Source organism: Hyla sarda, chromosome 6 (genome assembly GCF_029499605.1).
Source record: "Hyla sarda isolate aHylSar1 chromosome 6, aHylSar1.hap1, whole genome shotgun sequence".
Classification (NCBI taxonomy): domain Eukaryota; kingdom Metazoa; phylum Chordata; class Amphibia; order Anura; family Hylidae; genus Hyla; species Hyla sarda.
Genome location: NC_079194.1, coordinates 221,012,010 through 221,034,121, shown reverse-complemented (window position 1 = coordinate 221,034,121; position 22,112 = coordinate 221,012,010). Strand labels below are relative to the sequence as shown.

At 45.6% G+C, this 22,112-nt stretch overlaps 1 protein-coding gene across 1 annotated transcript in view; it reads left to right on the top strand.

Annotated features, from left to right (window-relative positions):
• The first annotated feature begins 12,194 nt into the window (after positions 1–12,194).
• The window catches only part of LOC130276750 (uncharacterized), a 138,053-nt gene continuing 128,135 nt past the window's right edge, over positions 12,195–22,112 (top strand). Inside the window, exon 1 of the mRNA XM_056526576.1 lies at positions 12,195–12,234. The gene's annotated coding sequence lies outside the window, so the exon portion shown is untranslated. The remainder of the gene's footprint in view (positions 12,235–22,112) is intronic.

The window sequence follows — 22,112 nt, the reverse complement described above, 5'->3', positions numbered from 1 at the left end:
ACAATAGCATGGTGACAATAAGGTAATGTTGACACACTGTTTCTTTGGCCATTATGTGTAGCCATTTGTGTCACGATGCCGGCTGGCAGGAGGTGGATCCTCTGTGCCAGAGAGGGATTGGCGTGGACCGTGCTAGTGGACCGGTTCTAAGTCACTACTGGTGTTCACCAGAGCCCGCCGCAAAGCGGGATGGTCTTGCTGCGGCGGTAGTGACCAGGTCGTATCCACTAGCAACGGCTCAACCTCTCTGACTGCTGAAGATAGGCGCGGTACAAGGGAGTAGACAGAAGCAAGGTCGGACGTAGCAGAAGGTCGGGGCAGGCAGCAAGAATCGTAGTCAATAAGGCAATAGCAGGAGGTCAAGTACACAGTATGGACAACACAGTAACGCTTTCACTAGGCTCTAAGGCAACAAGATCCGGCAGGGGAGTGCAGGGGCAGAGATCAGATATAGTCTGGGAGCAGGTGGAAGCCAATTAAGCTAAGCTGGGTGCGAGCGTGCGTTTCCCAGACGTGGAGGACGGATAGGGCAATCCACCAAGAAATGTTCGGTACTGGCACAGTACAGACAAAGATTTTCTTCTTTACGGCGATTCCTCTCCTCCTGGGTCAGGCGAGACCGATCCACTTGCATGGCCTCCTCGGCGGGAGGCCTAGGCGTAGATTGCAACGGAGACTGTGGGAGAGGTGCCCAGAGATCTAAGTCTTTTCCCTGGCGGTGCTCTTGATGTCTCTCAGAAAAACGCATGTCAATGCGAGTGGCTAGATGAATGAGTTCATGCAGGTTAGCAGGAATTTCTCGTGCGGCCAGAACATCTTTAATGTTGCTGGATAGGCCTTTTTTAAAGGTCGCGCAGAGGGCCTCGTTATTCCAGGATAGTTCAGAAGCAAGAGTACGGAATTGTATGGTGTACTCGCCAACGGAAGAATTACCCTGGACCAGGTTCAGCAGGGCAGTCTCAGCAGAAGAGGCTGGGGCAGGTTCCTCAAAGACACTTCGAATTTCCGAGAAGAAGGAGTGTACAGAGGCAGTGACGGGGTCATCGCGGTCCCAGAGCGGTGTGGCCCATGACAGAGCTTTCCCAGACAGAAGACTGACTACGAATGCCACCTTAGACCTTTCAGTAGGAAACTGGTCCGACATCATCTCCAAGTGCAGGGAACATTGTGAAAGAAAGCCACGGCAAAACTTAGAGTCCCCATCAAATTTGTCCGGCAGGGACAAGCGGAGGCGAGGAGTGGCCACTTGCTGCGGAAGAGGTGCAGGAGCTGGCGGAGGAGAAGGTTGCTGCTGTAGCAGAGGCAGAAGTTGCGACTGAAGTTGCTGCACCATGGTGGACACTTCCGACAGCTGGTGAGTTAGATGGGCGATCTGTCGGGATTGCTGGGCGACCACCGTGGTGAGGTCAGAGATAGCTGGCAGGGGAACCTCAGCGGGATCCATGGCCGGATCTACTGTCACGATGTCGGCTGGCAGGAGGTGGATCCTCTGTGCCAGAGAGGGATTGGCGTGGACCGTGCTAGTGATGTTCACCAGAGCCCGCCGCAAAGCGGGATGATCTTGCTGCGGCGGTAGTGACCAGGTCGTATCCACTAGCAACGGCTCAACCTCTCTGACTGCTGAAGATAGGCGCGGTACAAGGGAGTAGACAGAAGCAAGGTCGGACGTAGCAGAAGGTCGGGGCAGGCAGCAAGAATCGTAGTCAATAAGGCAATAGCAGGAGGTCAAGTACACAGTATGGACAACACAGTAACGCTTTCACTAGGCTCTAAGGCAACAAGATCCGGCAGGGGAGTGCAGGGGCAGAGATCAGATATAGTCTGGGAGCAGGTGGAAGCCAATTAAGCTAATTGGGCCAGGCACCAATCATTGGTGCACTGGCCCTTTAAGTCTCAGGAAGCTGGCGCGCGCGCGCCCTAGAGAGCGGAGCCGCGCGCGCCAGCACATGACAGCGGGGGACCGGGACGGGTAAGTGACCTGGGATGCGATTCGCGAGCGGGCGCGTCCCGCTGTGCGAATCGCATCCCCGACGGCCAAGACAGTGCAGCGCTCCCGGTCAGCGGGACCGACCGGGGCGCTGCGGAGAGAGAGACGCCGTAAGCGCTCCGGGGAGGAGCGGGGACCCGGAGCGCTAGGCGTAACAATTTGCCAATTTATTTTTCTTTATGTTTTACAGACAATTTTTTTTTTCTGGTTTATAGATGATTATTGGATTTTAGCTGAATTTTACCCAAAAATAAAGAATATGACCTTGTGACCATGTGACCCATTTTCCATAAACAACAAAAGAACACATTATTATAAGAAAAACTGTTGGTTCTTTACAGATTTTTCAACTGTAAAAATGCTCTTTGATGGTAGCCCATTTTATGGTGTATAAACATGACCTAAGGCTACGACTTTCTGTACCTTGAAGTTATGCTAATAATTTTAAAGCATCCTTCCTTAAAGGGGTATTCCAGGATCGTTTTTATTTTTTATTTTATTTGACTGGAAATACCCAGTTCTGGCAGGTACATACTACTAAAATCACCTTATGGTGGATAACCCCTTTAAAACTCTGTATTGTGCTGCTACCATGTTATTCTTCCTGGGAATCTATGAATAATTTAACAAATGGGTATCAGGTTATGTTTACCAGCTTTAGGTGCTCCGTTCACTGATTCTGCTAAAATAATGGGAATAGCAGAGAAAAAAAATCCTACATGTCAGTTTTTTTTCTCTGCCAAAATCATGCAAAATAATGGGCATTTAACAGAAACCCTGACAGAATCAATTCGAAGTGAATGGGTTCTGTCAGAATCTGTGTGTGTCCGGACTCGCAACCTCCATTCCAGCCATGTTATTAGTGAATATAATGGAGCTTCACAACGCTGATGTGCTTCACAAGTACTGAGTGATTATTGTGTCACAAAATGTCTCCATTTAGACCTGGCCTTATTCATACATTTCCAGTAGGAATAACATAGCCATTTGCTAACTCATTTACATATATCTTGTTTTTCATAAATTCACTTTTAGGGGTGTGTCTGTCTCTGCCTCTAGCAGTAGTTCCAACCCCTCCAACCCTCAGCTATGTCTTTACTCATTGCCATGATGACGCTCAGGAAATGATGAGCCAATAGTATTTGGCTTCATTGTCCACATCTCCCTGTGCTGGCTATTTAGAACCAAGCCAGTCGATTATACTTTGCCTGTGATAATAGATATATTCCTGGTATCTTGCTCTGTATCTTTGAACTCTGTCTGTCTTAGTTTTCAGTTTTGGCTTAGTGACCTGACTATGTCTGTCAATTTTGTACTTTGCCTCTATCTTGGTTGTGACCTGGCCTGTCTGACTTTGCTTTGTTTGCCTGTCAGTTTGTTGTTAACTGTTTAGTGCTCCCCTGGTTTGTGCTTTGGTTAATCTGTGTAAATTGTGTCCTGAACTGTTCCCTGACCTCTGTACTGTGTTTGCTTTATTATTTTGACATTGCCACACCCTGCCAGTTGAGGGTCTATTGCAGGGAAGATCATCAAGTAGGCAGGGAAGTAGTGACTACTTTTATTTCTGGAAGAAGCAGGGCGAAATGTGTGAGATGGGGGAACACTGGAACTGCCTGGATCCCATAATGGGAGGGTCGCCTAAGTATACTTTAGGACATGTGTATATTATTTGATTGGGGCATTTTGTTATTTGGGGGGGGGGGGGCTGACTGGTTAAATGCATTTGATATACCCATACATGATTTCCCCTATGTCTTATGAGATGATATCCCAATAACAGCACATGCACTTTAGCTTTATTTCTATTATTGTGACCTTTAGTGATCTAATTTTTGTGTATACCTTGCTTCCGGCATTCCATAAATACAGTATATTCTGGTATTAAACCATTATTTAACTTATTTCTTGGTGTTCCCCCACCATTATGTTTTTAAACTGTCCTTGTGGTTTTATTAGTGGGATATTTTTTTGTAATAATATTTCTGAAATAAAATTTGTATTTTACAATAAATTGTTGTCATTTTGGTTCAGATTTTTGGCAGGAAATTGTAGGTTTTATATTTTATAGTGGGGTCCTGCTATCCTTTTGATTAGGACTTAGGACGCAGGACGTAAATGTACGTCCTGGTGCGGTGGTACTTAACGCACCAGGACGTATATTTACGTCCTGTACATAACCGCGGGCATCGGAGCGATGCCCGTGTCATGCGCAGCTGATCCCTAACCCCTCAGATGCCGGGATCAATACAGATCCCGACATCTGCGGCAGTACGCGATTTCAATGAATGATCTGATCGCCCGCAGCGCTGCTGCGGGGATCTGATCATTCAGAACGCCGCACAGAGGTCCCCTCACCTGCCTCTGTCCGGCTCCCGGTGTCTTCTGCTCTGGTCTGAGATTGAGCAGACCAGAGCAGAAGATGACTGATAACACTGATCTGTTCTATGTCCTATACATAGAACAGATCAGTATTAGCAATCATGGTAATTGCTATTGCTATGAACGCTGTGTGCGGGCTTCCGTGTTCGTGGCCGTCGGGCGTGACGTCACGCCCGGCCCCTTCGTGACGTCACGCCCGGCCCCTTCGTGACGTCTTGCCCGCCCCCTCGTGACGTCTCGCCCGCCCCCTCAACGAAAGTCTATGGGAAGGGGGCGCGACTGCTGTCACGCCCCCTTCCCATAGACTTTGGTAGAGATGGCGGGCGTGACGTCACGAGGGGGCGGGCGAGACGTCACGAAGGGGCCTGGCGTGATGTCACGCCCGGTGGCCGCGAACACGAAAGCCCGCACACAGCGTTCGGAGTAATGAACTTCCGGACGCTGTGAGCGGAGCTCCGAACTGCAGGGCAGCGCACAACCCCTTTAAAATAAAATAAAAAATAAAATATTTTTTTTTAATCCCTTTAAGTGTATTAGTGTATTCCCTAATAAATTTACTCAGTTTGAACATGAGTAAATTTAATGCTCTTTATAGACTACAATTTCACTGCTCTCTAGGGAATTACAATTCTTTGTGTTCATCACTATTTACTGTACTTACATGTTAACAATCTTTGCTGACAAACTGTTTCTGTAGGTAGGGCATGACATTACCTAGCAGGGATGTTTAGTGTGATAATGCATACAAGTGCTCCCATGGGAGCTTTTGGGCTGGCAAGGAAATATATAGAGTTAACCCCTTAGGTTTGATTGCACATTATTAATTGCACCTTTATATGTTTATTAACCATCCTGAACCAAGAAATCGATCACTCTCCGCTAAAGAGATCTTTATGGGAGAGCTGGAGATACAGCACTCGTGTATCTCTGGCTCTCCCATAGAGATGCATGGAGGGAGAATGTCAGCCACTTCATGCATGGGTAGAGCAGGAGCACCAGGCGGAAGATCACGAGGGTACCATCACTCGGACCCCCCACGATCAGACACTGTAAGTTAAGTACAGGACTTTCTCTTTGAAGAGGAATTTTGATCTTTGCCCTGCAAGATGTAACCTAATACTCTAGCTATGTTAACAAATATAGCCAAGAAATAAAAGAACAGGCTAAGCATGCTCAATGTTGTCTCCAGCAAAATCTATGGAAGCAATGGAAAATCCAAGCTCAGACAGCTATTTACACTATTTGACATTGATGACAGGTTGCAGCATGGGAGAGATGGAAGATTGTACAGTTAGAAAAACAGGTGTATAGACTCCTTGATGTCACGATGCCGGCTGGCAGGAGGTGGATCCTCTGTGCCAGAGAGGGATTGGCGTGGACCGTGCTAGTGGACCGGTTCTAAGTCACTACTGGTGTTCACCAGAGCCCGCCGCAAAGCGGGATGGACTTGCTGCGGCGGTAGTGACCAGGTCGTATCCACTAGCAACGGCTCAACCTCTCTGACTGCTGAAGATAGGCGCGGTACAAGGGAGTAGACAGAAGCAAGGTCGGACGTAGCAGAAGGTCGGGGCAGGCAGCAAGGATCGTAGTCAGGGGCAACGGCAGGAGGTCTGGAACACAGGCTAGGAACACACAAGGGAACGCTTTCACTGGCACAATGGCAACAAGATCCGGCGAGGGAGTGCAGGGGAAGTGAGGTATACATAGGGAGTGCACAGGTGAACACACTGATTAGAACCACTGCGCCAATCAGCGGCGCAGTGGCCCTTTAAATCGCAGAGACCCGGCGAGCGCGCGCCCTAGGGAGCGGGGCCGCGCGCGCCGGGACAGGACCGACGGAGAGCGAGTCAGGTACGGGAGCCGGGGTGCGCATCGCGAGCGGGCGCCACCCGCATCGCGAATCGCATCCCGGCTGGAGGCGGTATCGCAGCGCACCCGGTCAGTGGATCTGACTGGGGCGCTGCGGGAGCGAGAGTGTAGCGAGCGCTCCGGGGAGGAGCGGGGACCCGGAGCGCTCGGCGTAACAGTACCCCCCCCCCTTGGGTCTCCCCCTCTTCTTGGAGCCTGAGAACCTGAGGACCAGACTTTTATCTAGGATATTGTCCTCAGGTTCCCAGGATCTCTCTTCAGGACCACAGCCCTCCCAGTCAACCAAAAAGAAGGTTTTTCCTCTGACCTTTTTGGAGGCCAGTATCTCCTTTACAGGAAAGATGTCTGAAGAACCGGAGACAGGAGTGGGAGAGATAAGTTTAGGAGAGAAACGGTTGATGATGAGTGGTTTAAGAAGAGAAACGTGAAAGGCATTAGGAATACGAAGAGAAGGAGGGAGAAGAAGTTTATAAGAGACAGGATTAATCTGGCACAAAATTTTGAAAGGACCAAGATAGCGTGGTCCCAATTTGTAGCTGGGAACACGGAAGCGGACATATTTAGCGGAGAGCCATACCTTGTCTCCGGGAGAAAAAATGGGGGGAGCTCTTCTTTTCTTATCAGCAAACTTCTTCATGCGTGATGAAGCCTGTAAGAGAGAATTTTGGGTCTCTTTCCATATGGTGGAAAGATCACAAGTTATTTCATCCACAGCGGGCAAACCAGAGGGCAAGGGAGTAGGGAGGGGGGGAAGAGGGTGACGGCCGTACACCACGAAAAATGGGGATTTGGAAGAAGATTCAGAAACTCTGAAGTTATACGAGAATTCGGCCCATGGTAGAAGATCTGCCCAGTCATCCTGGCGGGAGGAAACAAAATGCCGTAAATAATCACCCAGGACCTGGTTAATTCTTTCTACTTGCCCATTGGATTGAGGATGATAAGCAGAAGAAAAGTTTAATTTAATCTTGAGTTGTTTACAGAGAGCCCTCCAGAATTTTGACACGAATTGGACGCCTCTATCCGAGACGATCTGCGTGGGCAACCCGTGAAGACGAAAAATGTGTACAAAAAATTGTTTTGCCAACTGAGGCGCAGAAGGAAGACCAGGAAGAGGGATGAAATGTGCCATCTTGGAGAATCGATCAACGACCACCCAAACAACAGTGTTGCCACGGGATGAGGGTAAGTCTGTAATAAAGTCCATACCAATCAGAGACCAAGGTTGTTCGGGAACAGGCAGAGGATGAAGAAGACCAGCGGGCTTCTGGCGAGGAGTCTTATCCCGGGCACAGACAGTGCAGGCCCGCACAAAATCAACAACATCCGTCTCCAGAGTCGGCCACCAATAGAAACGAGAGATGAGTTGCACGGATTTCTTGATGCCCGCATGGCCTGCGAGATGGGAGGAGCGACCCCATTTGAGGATTCCGAGGCGTTGGCGTGGAGTGACGAAGGTCTTCCCTGGAGGATTTTGCCTGATGGAGGCTGGAGAAGTGGAGATCAGGCAGTCAGGAGGAATGATGTGTTGCGGAGAGAGCTCTACTTCCGAGGCATCCGAGGAACGAGAGAGAGCATCGGCCCTGATGTTCTTATCGGCAGGCCGAAAGTGAATTTCAAAATTAAATCGGGCAAAGAACAGAGACCACCTGGCCTGGCGAGGATTCAGCCGTTGGGCAGACTGGAGATAGGAGAGATTTTTGTGATCGGTGTAAATAATAACTGGAAATCTTGATCCCTCCAGCAGATGCCTCCATTCCTCAAGTGCTAATTTAATGGCTAGTAGCTCTCGATCCCCGATGGAGTAGTTCCTCTCCGCCGGAGAGAAGGTCCTAGAAAAAAAACCACAAGTAACAGCATGCCCGGAAGAATTTTTTTGTAGAAGGACCGCTCCTGCTCCTACTGAGGAGGCATCTACCTCCAATAGGAAGGGTTTAGATGGGTCAGGTCTGGAGAGCACGGGAGCAGAAGAAAAGGCAGACTTGAGCTGTTTAAAGGCGTCTTCCGCTTGAGGAGGCCATGACTTAGGATTGGCATTCTTTTTGGTTAAGGCCACGATAGGAGCCACAATGGTGGAAAAATGTGGAATAAATTGTCTGTAATAATTGGCGAACCCCAAAAAACGTTGGATAGCACGGAGTCCGGAGGGGCGTGGCCAATCTAAGACGGCAGAGAGTTTGTCTGGATCCATTTGTAGTCCCTGGCCAGAGACCAAGTATCCTAGGAAAGGAAGAGATTGACATTCAAACAGACATTTCTCCATCTTGGCATAGAGTTGATTGTCACGAAGTCTCTGAAGAACCATGCGGACATGCTGGCGGTGTTCTTCTAGGTTGGCAGAAAAAATCAGGATATCGTCCAGATACACAACAACACAGGAATATAAGAGATCACGAAAAATTTCATTAACAAAGTCTTGGAAGACGGCAGGGGCGTTGCACAGGCCAAAGGGCATGACCAGATACTCAAAGTGTCCATCTCTAGTGTTAAATGCCGTTTTCCATTCATCCCCCTCTCTGATGCGGATGAGATTATAAGCACCTCTTAAGTCCAGTTTGGTAAAGATGTGGGCACCTTGGAGGCGATCAAAGAGTTCAGAGATAAGAGGTAGAGGGTAGCGGTTCTTTACCGTGATTTTGTTAAGACCGCGGTAGTCAATGCAAGGGCGTAGGGAGCCATCTTTTTTGGACACAAAGAAAAATCCGGCTCCGGCAGGAGAGGAGGATTTGCGGATAAAGCCCTTTTTTAAATTTTCCTGGATGTACTCAGACATAGCAAGAGTCTCTGGGGCGGACAGAGGATAAATTCTGCCCCGGGGTGGAGTAGTGCCCGGGAGGAGGTCAATAGGACAGTCATAAGGCCTGTGAGGAGGAAGAGTCTCAGCTTGTTTTTTGCAAAACACATCAGCAAAGTCCATATAGGCCTTAGGGAGACCGGTTACAGGGGGAACCACAGGGTCACGGCAGGGAGTACTGGTAACCGGTTTAAGGCAGTCCTTGAAACAAGAGGTACCCCAACTCTTGATCTCCCCAGTGGACCAATCCAGGGTTGGGGAATGGTGTTGAAGCCAGGGTAGTCCAAGGAGAATTTCGGAAGTGCAATTGGAGAGGACCAAAAACTCAATTTTTTCGTGATGAGGTCCGATGTACATTAGGAGGGGTTCCGTGCGGTAACGCACGGCACAGTCCAATCTTTCATTGTTAACGCAATTGATGTAGAGAGGTCTGGCGAGACTGGTCACTGGGATGTTGAACCTGTTGATGAGAGAGGCCAAAATAAAGTTTCCTGCAGATCCGGAATCCAAGAAGGCCTTAGTGGAGAAGGAGAAGGTAGAGGCAGATATCCGCACAGGCACAGTAAGACGTGGAGAAGCAGAGTTGACATCAAGGACTGTTTCACCTTTGTGCGGAGTCAGCGTACGTCTTTCCAGGCGGGGAGGACGGATAGAACAATCCTTCAGGAAGTGTTCGGTACCGGCACAGTACAGGCAGAGATTCTCCATGCGGCGTCGTGTCCTCTCTTGAGGTGTCAGGCGAGACCGGTCAACTTGCATAGCCTCCACGGCGGGAGGCACAGGAACGGATTGCAGAGGACCAGAGGAGAGAGGAGCCGGGGAGAAAAAACGCCTCGTGCGAACAAAGTCCATATCCTGGCGGAGCTCCTGACGCCTTTCGGAAAAACGCATGTCAATGCGAGTGGCTAGATGAATGAGTTCATGTAGGTTAGCTGGAATTTCTCGTGCGGCCAGAACATCTTTAATGTTGCTGGATAGGCCTTTTTTAAAGGTCGCGCAGAGGGCCTCATTATTCCAGGAAAGTTCTGAAGCAAGAGTACGGAATTGCACGGCGTACTCGCCAACGGAAGAATTACCCTGGACCAGGTTCAGCAGGGCAGTCTCAGCAGAAGAGGCTCGGGCAGGTTCCTCAAAGACACTTCGAATTTCCGAGAAGAAGGAGTGTACAGAGGCAGTGACGGGGTCATTGCGGTCCCAGAGCGGTGTGGCCCATGACAGAGCTTTTCCAGACAGAAGGCTGCCTACGAAAGCCACCTTAGACCTTTCAGTAGGAAACTGGTCCGACATCATCTCCAAGTGCAGGGAACATTGTGAAAGAAAGCCACGGCAAAACTTAGAGTCCCCATCAAATTTATCCGGCAAGGATAGTCGTAGGCCTGAGGCGGCCACTCGCTGCGGAGGAGGTGCAGGAGCTGGCGGAGGAGATGATTGCTGAAGCTGAGGTAGTAGCTGCTGTAGCATCACGGTCAGTTGAGACAGCTGGTGGCCTTGTTGCGCTATCTGTTGTGACTGCTGGGCGACCACCGTGGTGAGGTCGGCGACAACTGGCAGAGGAATTTCAGCGGGATCCATGGCCGGATCTACTGTCACGATGCCGGCTGGCAGGAGGTGGATCCTCTGTGCCAGAGAGGGATTGGCGTGGACCGTGCTAGTGGACCGGTTCTAAGTCACTACTGGTGTTCACCAGAGCCCGCCGCAAAGCGGGATGGACTTGCTGCGGCGGTAGTGACCAGGTCGTATCCACTAGCAACGGCTCAACCTCTCTGACTGCTGAAGATAGGCGCGGTACAAGGGAGTAGACAGAAGCAAGGTCGGACGTAGCAGAAGGTCGGGGCAGGCAGCAAGGATCGTAGTCAGGGGCAACGGCAGGAGGTCTGGAACACAGGCTAGGAACACACAAGGGAACGCTTTCACTGGCACAATGGCAACAAGATCCGGCGAGGGAGTGCAGGGGAAGTGAGGTATACATAGGGAGTGCACAGGTGAACACACTGATTAGAACCACTGCGCCAATCAGCGGCGCAGTGGCCCTTTAAATCGCAGAGACCCGGCGCGCGCGCGCCCTAGGGAGCGGGGCCGCGCGCGCCGGGACAGGACCGACGGAGAGCGAGTCAGGTACGGGAGCCGGGGTGCGCATCGCGAGCGGGCGCCACCCGCATCGCGAATTGCATCCCGGCTGGAGGCGGTATCGCAGCGCACCCGGTCAGTGGATCTGACCGGGGCGCTGCGGGAGCGAGAGTGTAGCGAGCGCTCCGGGGAGGAGCGGGGACCCGGAGCGCTCGGCGTAACACTTGATTTCTGATTTTTAATATTAAATATCCACCCATGAGCTTACATGACTGAAGGTAGCTACATAGTTACATAGCTTATAAGGTTGAAAAAAAAGAGTCCATCAAGTTCAACCTAAAGCCCTACTGTGTTGATCCAGAGGAAAGCAAAAAATAAATAAACATGAGGCTGATTCCCAACTTCAATATGGTATCAGAATGAATACTGTGGATCAACATTCTATCCACATTTGTTTATTGAGTCAGACATCATGTGGCAGAGAGAGCTGCTATGTCAAAGTAGCTTAAATGGGCACTGTCACCAACTTTATTTTTTGATATCTTGTAGAAGTACTACAACATATCTTTAATATACTTTTATTTTTATTTTTTTCATTAAAAAGGTTTCATTTACATTTAAAAACCGGCTACTGAAAAAGGACTGATTTTGGAGTGGCAATCAGTCCTTTTTCAGTTAGGCTGCACTCGCTCCCTGCCTGTCAATCAGACAGGCGGGAGCGAGAGCATTGGCTCCCCGGCCACTGGCTGGGAGGCCACTCCTCCCGCACATCACCGCCGCCGCCGTCCCTGCACGCCCGCTGCCAGACTCTGCCAGTAACTGCAAGTGTAATGAGGGAACGGGGTATGCGGGGCGGGGGGGGGGGGGTTTGAGGAGGGAACGGGCTAGTGCCGTAGTGGGGGGGGGGGCAAAAAAAAAAAAAATAGGATGGTGGGATCTACCCTTTAAGCTGGTTTTGCATTGTGTCAATGGGGTTTCACCACGAAGATAGGTCTAAACTGACATATTTCCAATGTACTAGCATTTCTGAAAATGTACTGTTTGAGAGATATAAATGCTTACTAATCCCCCCATGTGCATTTTTTTTATTTTAGCCTGTAACCTTGGTTATGACCATCTTAGAGCATCCACTGAGAAGGTCAGATATGCTTATAACAACTGCATATTGCTCATCAGTCTCTACTGGTTTATGGGAAAGTGTGTAGCATATTCTTTAGGGTTTTCTAAAGGGCATAGTGCAAACTTCAATGCTATTCTATTGTACCGGATCCAGTATAAAATCTATATGACTATTTAATATGGGACCCTATGTATGACTGATGCCACTAAGTACCATTCATTATGTCAGTATTCATTATGTAGTACAGTGAAATCTCCCTTAGGGGACACCTCCCAATATCGGACAGTTTTTAATTCCCCGGGAGAGTCCCATAGGACTTAAGGTATTTGCACCTTCCGAATAGGGGACATTCCCAATAGCGGTCATGGACACACGCGAAAAGGGACAATAGGGGACAAAACACTCCCAATAGGGGACAAAACACTCCCAATACGGGACAAAACTCACCCAATAGGGGACAAAACACACCCAATAGGGGACAAAACACTCCCAATAGGGGACAACCATGCTTTTGTGCTTCCCTACCTTGTACACAGGGCTGCCATCAGGGGGTACAGCCAATAAGCCAGTAAGTGGCTCCGGTTCCCAGGGGGCCCTGGTGACAAATCATCCCCCCTTTGCCAAATCATCCCCCTGTGCCAAAACATTCCCCCCATGCCAAATCATTCCCTCATCCCCATGCCAAATCATTCCCTCATCCCCTTGCCAAATCATCTTCCCCATGCCAAATTAATCCCCAACCCCCCATGCCAAATCATTCCTCCATTCCCTCATCCCCCTGTTCTTCTTACTTCTTACCTGGACAGCGGGCAGTGATAAGTGACGCTCCTCTGCGCCCTACTAACTGACGTGTTGGAGCATCACTTGTCACTGCTGGCAGCCGCCGCTGCCCTCACGGAGTGAAGCGCAGAGGAGTGCCTAGCGTCACTTGTCACTGCCTGCTGGCCAGGTAAGAAGTAAGAAGAATAGGGGAATGGGGGTATGATTTGGCATTGAGGGGGGAATGATTTGGCATTACTTTTCCTAATTAATTATATTGTTGAGATTTTTTTAAAGCCTTATTACAGTGCTAAATTATTTATTTATATTTAGCTTTTTATCATATTTTTGTAGGTAATTACACTCTGGAGTGAGTACAGTACAATATTTCGTCATTTAGAAAGATGTTTAAGCCCAATAAAGGACATCTCCCAATAGTGGACACTTTTTTTTATTCCCCATGAGTGTCCTCTATTGGGAAATTCTACTGTATCATTAATTTATGTCAGATGTATACATCAGGGAGTCCTCCAAAGTAGATATACTATGGACACTGCTTAACATGGTGTGAAACCAGCCTTACCTGACAAAAGATAGTTGTGATATCACAGTAGTTCAACTGATAGAAACATAGTTGTGATGTCACAGTAGATCATGTGACTGAAACTTGCTTGTGATGTCACAACAGCTTACATAACAAGTACAGTTGTAGTCCTTCTGTCTCCTTACCGCTATGATTGAGTGAATCTATGTCTCTAGTGTTAATGTAAACTGTCAGTGTATATAACTGTTTGAACACACTTCATAGTGTTATTTTATGTGTGTCGTTCATGTCTGGAACTGATATAACTTTTACCATGATTTAATGTTTATTGTTTACCTTTAGGCAATGTTTATATATGTTAAATATGATACTGACAGCTGTTTATGTCATATATATCTTGCAGAATGATATCTTGCCTTCCAGGCTATAATGTAATTTTAAGATTCCACCACAATGAACACAAATAACTGAAGGGAGAATTGTGTTGGGACCCATGTGAATTATTGCATATGTGCCTTTATCTGTTTTTTTTGTTTTGTTTTGTTAAATCTTAGTATCTGTTTCTTTGAACCTATTTTACATATATCTTCCACAAAAGAGTCCACCTTGGAACTGCTAGCATCCCATGTATAGACAGTCATTGCAGATCTGGTATTCAGGCAATCTATGAAGCTCCTGTAGCATATCCCATGACCTTCTCGGTGCTCACAATACAGACATCAGGTACGATTCCAGCAGAGTTAAATAGAATGGAGCACTCACCAGGTCAATAGCTTAAAACAACTTCTTTATTTAATCAATGATACAAACATGCGGGGGAGCGTTGCAGAAGGGGGTGTGTTCGGTCGACGGTCTGTATCACGCACGTAGCGCTTCATCAGGCCCCTGATTAACTCACGTGAATGTGTGCTTTAAAAAATCATATGTCACTATTGTCATGGAAACACGTAAACAACAATTAAAAACAGAAATACAGTTTAATACATTTATCCAGAATTTAGAAAAGAAGTTGGCGGCATTACAGCAAACCATTAAGGAAATGAAGCGAGACAAGTTTCTCTGCGATAAGTGAGATTTTGAGAACAATGAAGTATTCTCGTGCAGTAAGAAACGGGTATATACCAGAAAAAAACAGGCGTAGTTTCAGAAATAATCCTAATAATCCTACAAAAAAAACTACTGATTACCTCACCACAGAATCTGAGTTTAGCAATTCAGATGAAGTCCATAAAGATGACACAGTCCCCTCAACATCTGGTCATGAGAAATGTTGATGTAATGTCCCAGTACAGGACATGGTCCTGCACTACCCTTATTCCCTGTCAGGTTGAGACCTCAGTGACCTGGGGGCTCTCCTGCAAGGTCTCCCCCTGTTGTTTCCAGAATGTTGTGTATATCACTTTAATGCCTAGACAGTATCGTTAGGTGTATAGGTAGTACAATACATGCCTAGACATGTATAGGTAGTACAAAGGTGTAAGTCTGTTACATGTTATGTTATGCAGTCATATGATTTGTTTTCACATGTTCTCCCCGAGAGCACCAGCTTAACCTATGACCCGCAGCTTGGCCAATGGGCTTTAGTTCAGGCCCCCACTATATAAAGGGGCGGCCATTACAATTCAGGCTCTTAGCTCTTACGCTACCTTACTGAGCACAGCAAACACCAGAGATCTCAGTGCAAGTGATCAGCATCTGGAAGACCCCAAAAGCTACAGTCATATCAGTAAGTCTCAAGTCTATGTGTGCTGTCACTGAAACTAGTCAAGTCCTGCATATAGTCAAGTCATCTCCAATCTCGAGACAAATTAATTACAAGTATATCGGTCCAGCAAGCTGCAAGGTCCTTCTGGGTCCTGGCCACCTCTCTGGGAAATCTGGCCTTAGCTGTGAAGATAATTCCATCTGTCTTATACTCAGTAAAGCCTCCGTTTGACGATAACTGGTTGTGGACTCTCATTTCACTACTAGCAACTGGGATAGCAGAGAAAACGGGCGTGTGGTGCTCCGGAACCCTAAAACCCCACTGGTGTCACGAACACTATAGGTTAACAACATCTTGCCCCCGGGGTTAATACCATCTGATTCCACCACTCACTCCGCTACACCCATGGTCCCCCCATACACCCGTGGGTCACCACAGTGACGTGGTGCCAATAGCCACTGAAAGTTTGGTGTTTAACCTCACGGATATCGAACTCAGTGCTAAGTAAAGGTCTTAATTTTGACTGACAGAATTATTCAAGTTCCACTTGTTTGAAGAGGACTTTAATGGAGACATCCATGAACTAAGTTTACAAAAAAAAATTGGGCAGCATCTAAAAATAATAAATATGATAAAATAGTTGATAAAAAAGAAGGTGAACAGCAGTGTACTATTGACCCATTGGGCTTTAAACCAGTGAAAGAGTTTAGTGCCATTGACACCGCTAACATCCTCACAGTTATGGAATTAACAGGAGAAACAGTGTGTACAGGAGGCAATAGTGTAGTGGAGGTTCCGTTTGTGGGAGGTAACCCCTCCAAACTTAACCCCCCTATAACCACTTGTGGAGCAATTGATCTTTTTCACCAATCAGTATGTAGAGATGTCAAAGCCCTATCACAGGTGAAACTTGAAAAATTTGAATATCGTGCAAAGTTCATTTATTTCAGTAATGCAACTTAAAAGGTGAAACTAATATATGAGAGGGACTCTATTCTATTACATGCAAAGCAAGATAGTTCAAGCCATGATTTGTCATAATTGTGATGATTATGGCTTACAGCTCATGTAAACCTCAAAGCCCCCCCAATTACTAGGATTTGGGGAGCCATGTCATCTGCTGTTGTTGGTCCACTGTGCTTCATTAAGTCCAGGGTCAACGCATCCATCTACCAGGAGATTTTGGAGCACTTCATGCTTCCTTTCCTTTTAAGTTGCATTAATGAAATACAATGGACTTTTGCACGATATTCTTATTTTTCGAGTTTCGCCTGTACATCCCGAACCCGTTCAGAATATTACTAGAAAAGAAAAACAATCCCTATATTGGTTGGCAGCACGTCAAGATATATTTAGCCACCAGAGCAGATAAAGGGGGGGCGATTGTTGTTTGGAGCCCAAAGACAACTCAGTGATTCCACTTCATACGAAAAACTATATCAAATAATTAATAAGCTTAGATTTTTTTACGTAGTTATACTGAGAAGGGGATCCTGAATGATAAAACCGCTGAGAAATTGCTTCCTACACACCCTAAGCTGGCCCATTGGAATATGTTGCCTAAAATTCACAAGGGCCATAGCCCACCACCGGGACGTCCAAAAGTAGCGGGCATTGGATGCTCAACTGCTTTTCTATCTAGCTATGGTTAGTCTTCCCCTATTAGAACAAATACCTACATATTTATGTGAAACAAGGGATCTTATTATGGCATTAGAGAATTTTGCATGGCAGAGTGACTTTACACTGGCTTCAATTGATGTTGAAAGCCTGTATACCCGCATCCCTTTGGATGTGGGTATACAGGCTTTAAGAGAGTTCCTCAGATGTACAGATAAATCAGATGAATTTGTTGATTTTGTTGCAGAAGTGCATTCATTCTATCCAATAATGTGTTTCAGTTCAGCTGTGAGTGGTATAAACAAACAAACATTACCGGGATGGGGACACCAATTTCATGTTCCTTTGCTAATAATTTTTGAGAGGGATTGCATTTTTTTCATCTAAAACCCCTTTTAAGAATTACATAAAAACTATTTGGAGAAATACGTGGATGACATATTTGTCATATGGAATGGTACACAATCTCAGTTTGATGATTTAATTTTGTATCTTAATACCATAAACAATGTCAATATGTCCTTCAGATCTCATTATAGTAATACCTCCCTAGAATTTTTAGACATAAAAATTGATAAAGTAGATGGGAAATGTGTTACATCTGGCTATAGGAAACCTATGTCAAGGAACGCATTACTTCATTACCTGTCTTCTCACCCTACACACACCAAAAACAGTATTCCCTATAGCCAAATGATTAGGCTAAAAATAATTAATAATGATGAGAACACATATCATAAGCAGGATGAGGAATTAGAACAAAGATTTTTGGGTCGGGGGGTATCCTCCAGACGTAATTAAAAAGGTTAGAGAAAGAGCAGATCTAGTTAAACGTGAGGATTTGTTAAGAAAAATAATCATATCTCGTTTTCATTTGCTAATACACCCATGAATGCCGCAATTAAAAAAGCTGAGAGAGAGAGAGAAAAAAGCCAAACACATTGGCTGTCTGAACATGACCTTATAGGAAATTATGTTTGTGGTTCCTTATCTTTTTGTACGTATACCTCCGGGTTGAAAGAAATACTGTAAGATTAGGAGGATATATTATCAAAGTTAAACAATTTGTTACCTGTAGATCTAAATATGTGGTTTATGCTCTGTTATGTAAATGCTGAAATTTTTACATTGGGAAAACATTTCGCCCACTGTTTCACCGTATCAGAGAGCATATAAGATCTATCAGGACAGGAGTAGGTGCCTTAAAACTCATCCAGCGCATACGAAAAGTCCACACAGGTGATCCCCAAGCACTGCAATTTGCAGCCATAGAAACAGTGAATATGTCAGGAGAAGGCCATAGGCATAGTCTTTTACTAACTAAAGAATCCCATTGGATATCAAGGTTAGATGCTACAAATGCTTTGTGTCTTCATGATAGAAATGAGGTGACATATTGAATCTTGACTATGCATTGATGCCAGTAATTCACATTTAATGAATGTTTGTTTTTACTTACCTTATGTTTTTAATTGTTGTTTACATGTTTCCATGACAATGGTTAATCAGGGGCCTGACGAAGCGCTACGTGCGCGATATGAACTGTTGCCCGTACACTCCCCCCCTCTGCACCGCTCCTGTCTGCTCTCCCGCATGTTTGTATCATTGATGAAATAAAGAAGTTGTTTTAAACTATTGACCGGGTGAGTCATTTATTTATCTCTGCTGGAATCCTATTTTTTGGAATTTATGTTTATTGTGTCTAGTTTTGGTCTTTTTCCTTCCTAGTCCTGTGTCCCAACATTCCTTGAGGGATGGGATGCCTGCATTAATACAGAAAGGGAAAGTTTTCAGGCTAAGGTCGCTCTTGTCAGGGTGAGTGCCCCAGCAGGTAAAGCTTGAGAGAGGAGCATAGGAAGATTTTATCCCCCTTTCCCCCTACCCCCGCTCTAAGAATCAGACATAAGTTTTAAACTAATAATTTGTATGCATTCTTCCAATAGATAGAAATAACTGGAGCACTTACCACAGACTGCCTGCTGTGATCTTTATTCCATATTCATAGGGATCGCCCAAACCCCCCCCCCCCCCCCCCCCCCCCCCGCAGCAGGATCGCAGGGGGGTGATCCACTGCTGAGGAAGCCTGAGGGCTTAGGCCTCTTTCACACTATGAAATTGTTCCGTTTAGGAACTTCCGTCAGAAGTTCCGTCACTATATCGGGGAAAACCGGCAAATCACATTGCAGCCTATGGGGTTTTGTAACTGCCCGTTTGCACCCATATATGCCCGTAATTCATTACAGTGACAGGACATCGTTGCGGAAAATTACTGTGAAAGAGTGTGAAAGAGGCCTAAGCCCTCAGGCTACCTCAGCAGTGGATCGCCCCCCTGCGATCCTGCTGCGGGGGGGGGGGGAGGGTTTGGGCGATCCATCCAGGCTTTATCAATCGAGCGCAGAGCACACAGATCAATGTGGTTCTATGAAACCACATTGATCTGTATGAGGAATCTAATGATTCCTCCTAAAAGTCCCCTAAGGGGACTAAAAGTGTAAAAAAAAAAAGTTGAATAAAAAGTTTAAAAAACACCCATTAACCCCTTCCTTATTAAAAGTTTAAATCCCCCCCTTTTCCCTGATTCCATATAAAAAATATGTAACCATAATGAAAATAAACATATGTTATGTGGTATCGCCTCGTGCGTAAATGTCCGAACTATAAAAATATATTGTTAATTAAACCGCACGGTCAATTGCCGAAATCCAAAATAGTGTGTTTTTTGGTCACTTTTTATGAAAAAATTTATAAAAAGCTATCAAAAAGTCTGATCAATACAAAAATGGTACCGCTAAAAACTTGAGATCACGGCGCAAAAATATAAGCCCTCAAACTGCCCTGTACACGTATAAATAAAAAAATTAATGGGGTTAGAAGATTATAATTTTAACCTTTTAACCCTTTAAGGACTCATGACGTACTGCTACGTCATGAGTCCGCTCCCGATCTATAGCGGGTTGGGCCCGGCCTCTAACAACAGCCGGGACCCGTGGCTAATAGCGCTAATAGCTATTAACCCTTCAGACGCGATGATCAAAGTTGATTGCCGCGTCTGAAAACTAAAGTAAACCGTTCCTGGCAGCTCAGTCGGGCTGATCGGGACATCGCGATAAAATTGCGATGTTCCGATCAGCTGGGACACAGGCGGAGGTCTCCTTACCTTTCTCCACAGCGTCCGATCGTCGATTGATTGCTCCAAGCCTGAGCTACAGGCTTGAGCTATCGACCGCCTATCTGACTGATCCCTGCAAAGCTATGGCTTTGCAGGGATCAGCATAGGAGATCAGTGTGTGCAGTGTTATAGGTCCCTATGGGAGCTATAACACTGCAAAAAAAAAGTGAAAAAAAAAAGTTAACCCATTTAACCCCTTCCCTATTAAAAGTTTGAATCACCCCCTTTTCCCATTAAAAAAAACTGTGTAAATAAAAATAAACATATGTGGTATCGCAGCTTGCGAAAATGTCCGAACTATAAAAAATATATCGTTAATTAAATCGCACGGTCAATGGCGTGTGCGCAAAAAATTCTAAAGTCCAAAATAGTGTATTTTTGGTCACGTTTTATATCATGAAAAACTTAATAAAAAGCAATCAAAAAGTCCGATCAATACAAAAATGGTACCTATAAAAACTACAGAACACGGCGCAAAAAATTAGTCCTCATACCGGCCCGTACGTGGAAAAAAAAATAAGTTATAGAATTTTTAACATATAAATTTTCCTGCATGTAGTTATGATTTTTTTCTGAAGTACGACAATATCCAACCTATATAAGTAGGGTATCATTTTAACCGTATGGACCGTATGGTTATTTTTACCGAAAAATGCACTGCATAGAAACGGAAGCCCCCAAAAGTTACAAAATTTAATTTTTTCTTCAATTTTGTCGCACAATGATTTTTTTTCCTTTTCGCCATGGATTTTTTGGTAAAATGACTAATGTCACTGCGAAGTAGAATTGGTGGCACAAATAATAAGCCATAATATGGATTTTTAGGTGCAAAATTTAAAGCGTTATGATTTTTGGAAGGTGATGAGGAAAAAATGAAAATGCAAAAACGGAAAAACGCTGAGTCCTTAAGGGGTTAAACATATTGGCCAAGATTTATCAAACTGTGTGAGAGAAAAAGTGGAGAGATTTTTCCACAACAACCAATCACAGCTCAGCTAACAAGCTCTGGTAAAGTGAAAGCTGAGCTGTGATTGGTTGTTGTGGGAAAATCACTCCACTTTTTCTCTCACACAGTTTGATAAATCTGGGCCATTATTATTTTTTTTTTATCAACTGGTGCCAGAAAGTTAAACAGATTTGTAAGTGACTTCTATTAAAAAATCTTTGTCCTTCCAGTACTTCTTAGCGGCTGCATATTACAGAGAAAGTTCCTTTCTTTTTGGATTTCTTTTTTTTCTGTCCACAGTGCTCTCTGCTGACACCTCTGTCCGTATCAGGAACTGTCCAGAGCAGCATAGGTTTGTTAGGAAGATTTTCTCCTGCTCTCCACAGTTCCTGATATGGACAAAGGTGTCAGCAGAGAGCACTGTGGACAGGAAAAAAAGAAATCCAAAAAGAAAGGAACTTTCTCTGTAATATGCAGCCACTAAGAAGTACTGGAAGGACAAAGATTTTTTAATAGAAGTAATATACAAATCTGTTTAACTTTCTGGCACCAGTTGATTAAAAAATAATTATATATATATATATATATATATATATATATATATATATATATATATATATATATGTTTTCCACCGAAGTATCCCTTTAAGCCATTCCTGTGTTGTCTTGGCTGTGTGCTTAGGATCACTTTCTTGTTGGAAGGTTTAATTTGGCACATTCTGAAGTCTACAGAACGTTCAATTTCTTTCCCTTTAGATTATCTGTACTTTGTTCCATTCAGCTTTCCCTCAACCTTGACCAGTCTCCCTGTCCCAGCCACTGAAAAACATCCTAAAATCATAATCCTGCCACCACGGTGCTTTACTGTAGGGATAGTAGTGGGCAACTGATGAGAAGTGCCTGGTTTCCTCCAGACATGGTGCATAGAATTAAAGCAAAAAAGTGAAATCTTGGTTTTATCAGACAAAACAAATCTTGTTTCTCATTGCCACAGAGTCCTTTTGGGGCTTTTTCATACTGAGGAGACTTCTTTCTGGCCACTCTGCAGTAAAGCTCAGATTGGTGGAGTGTTGCAGTGAAGGGTGAAGCCCCCCTCCCCCTCCCGATTTGTTTGGTGGAATGGCAAGCTCAAGGAAAAGTCCTCGTTGTTCCA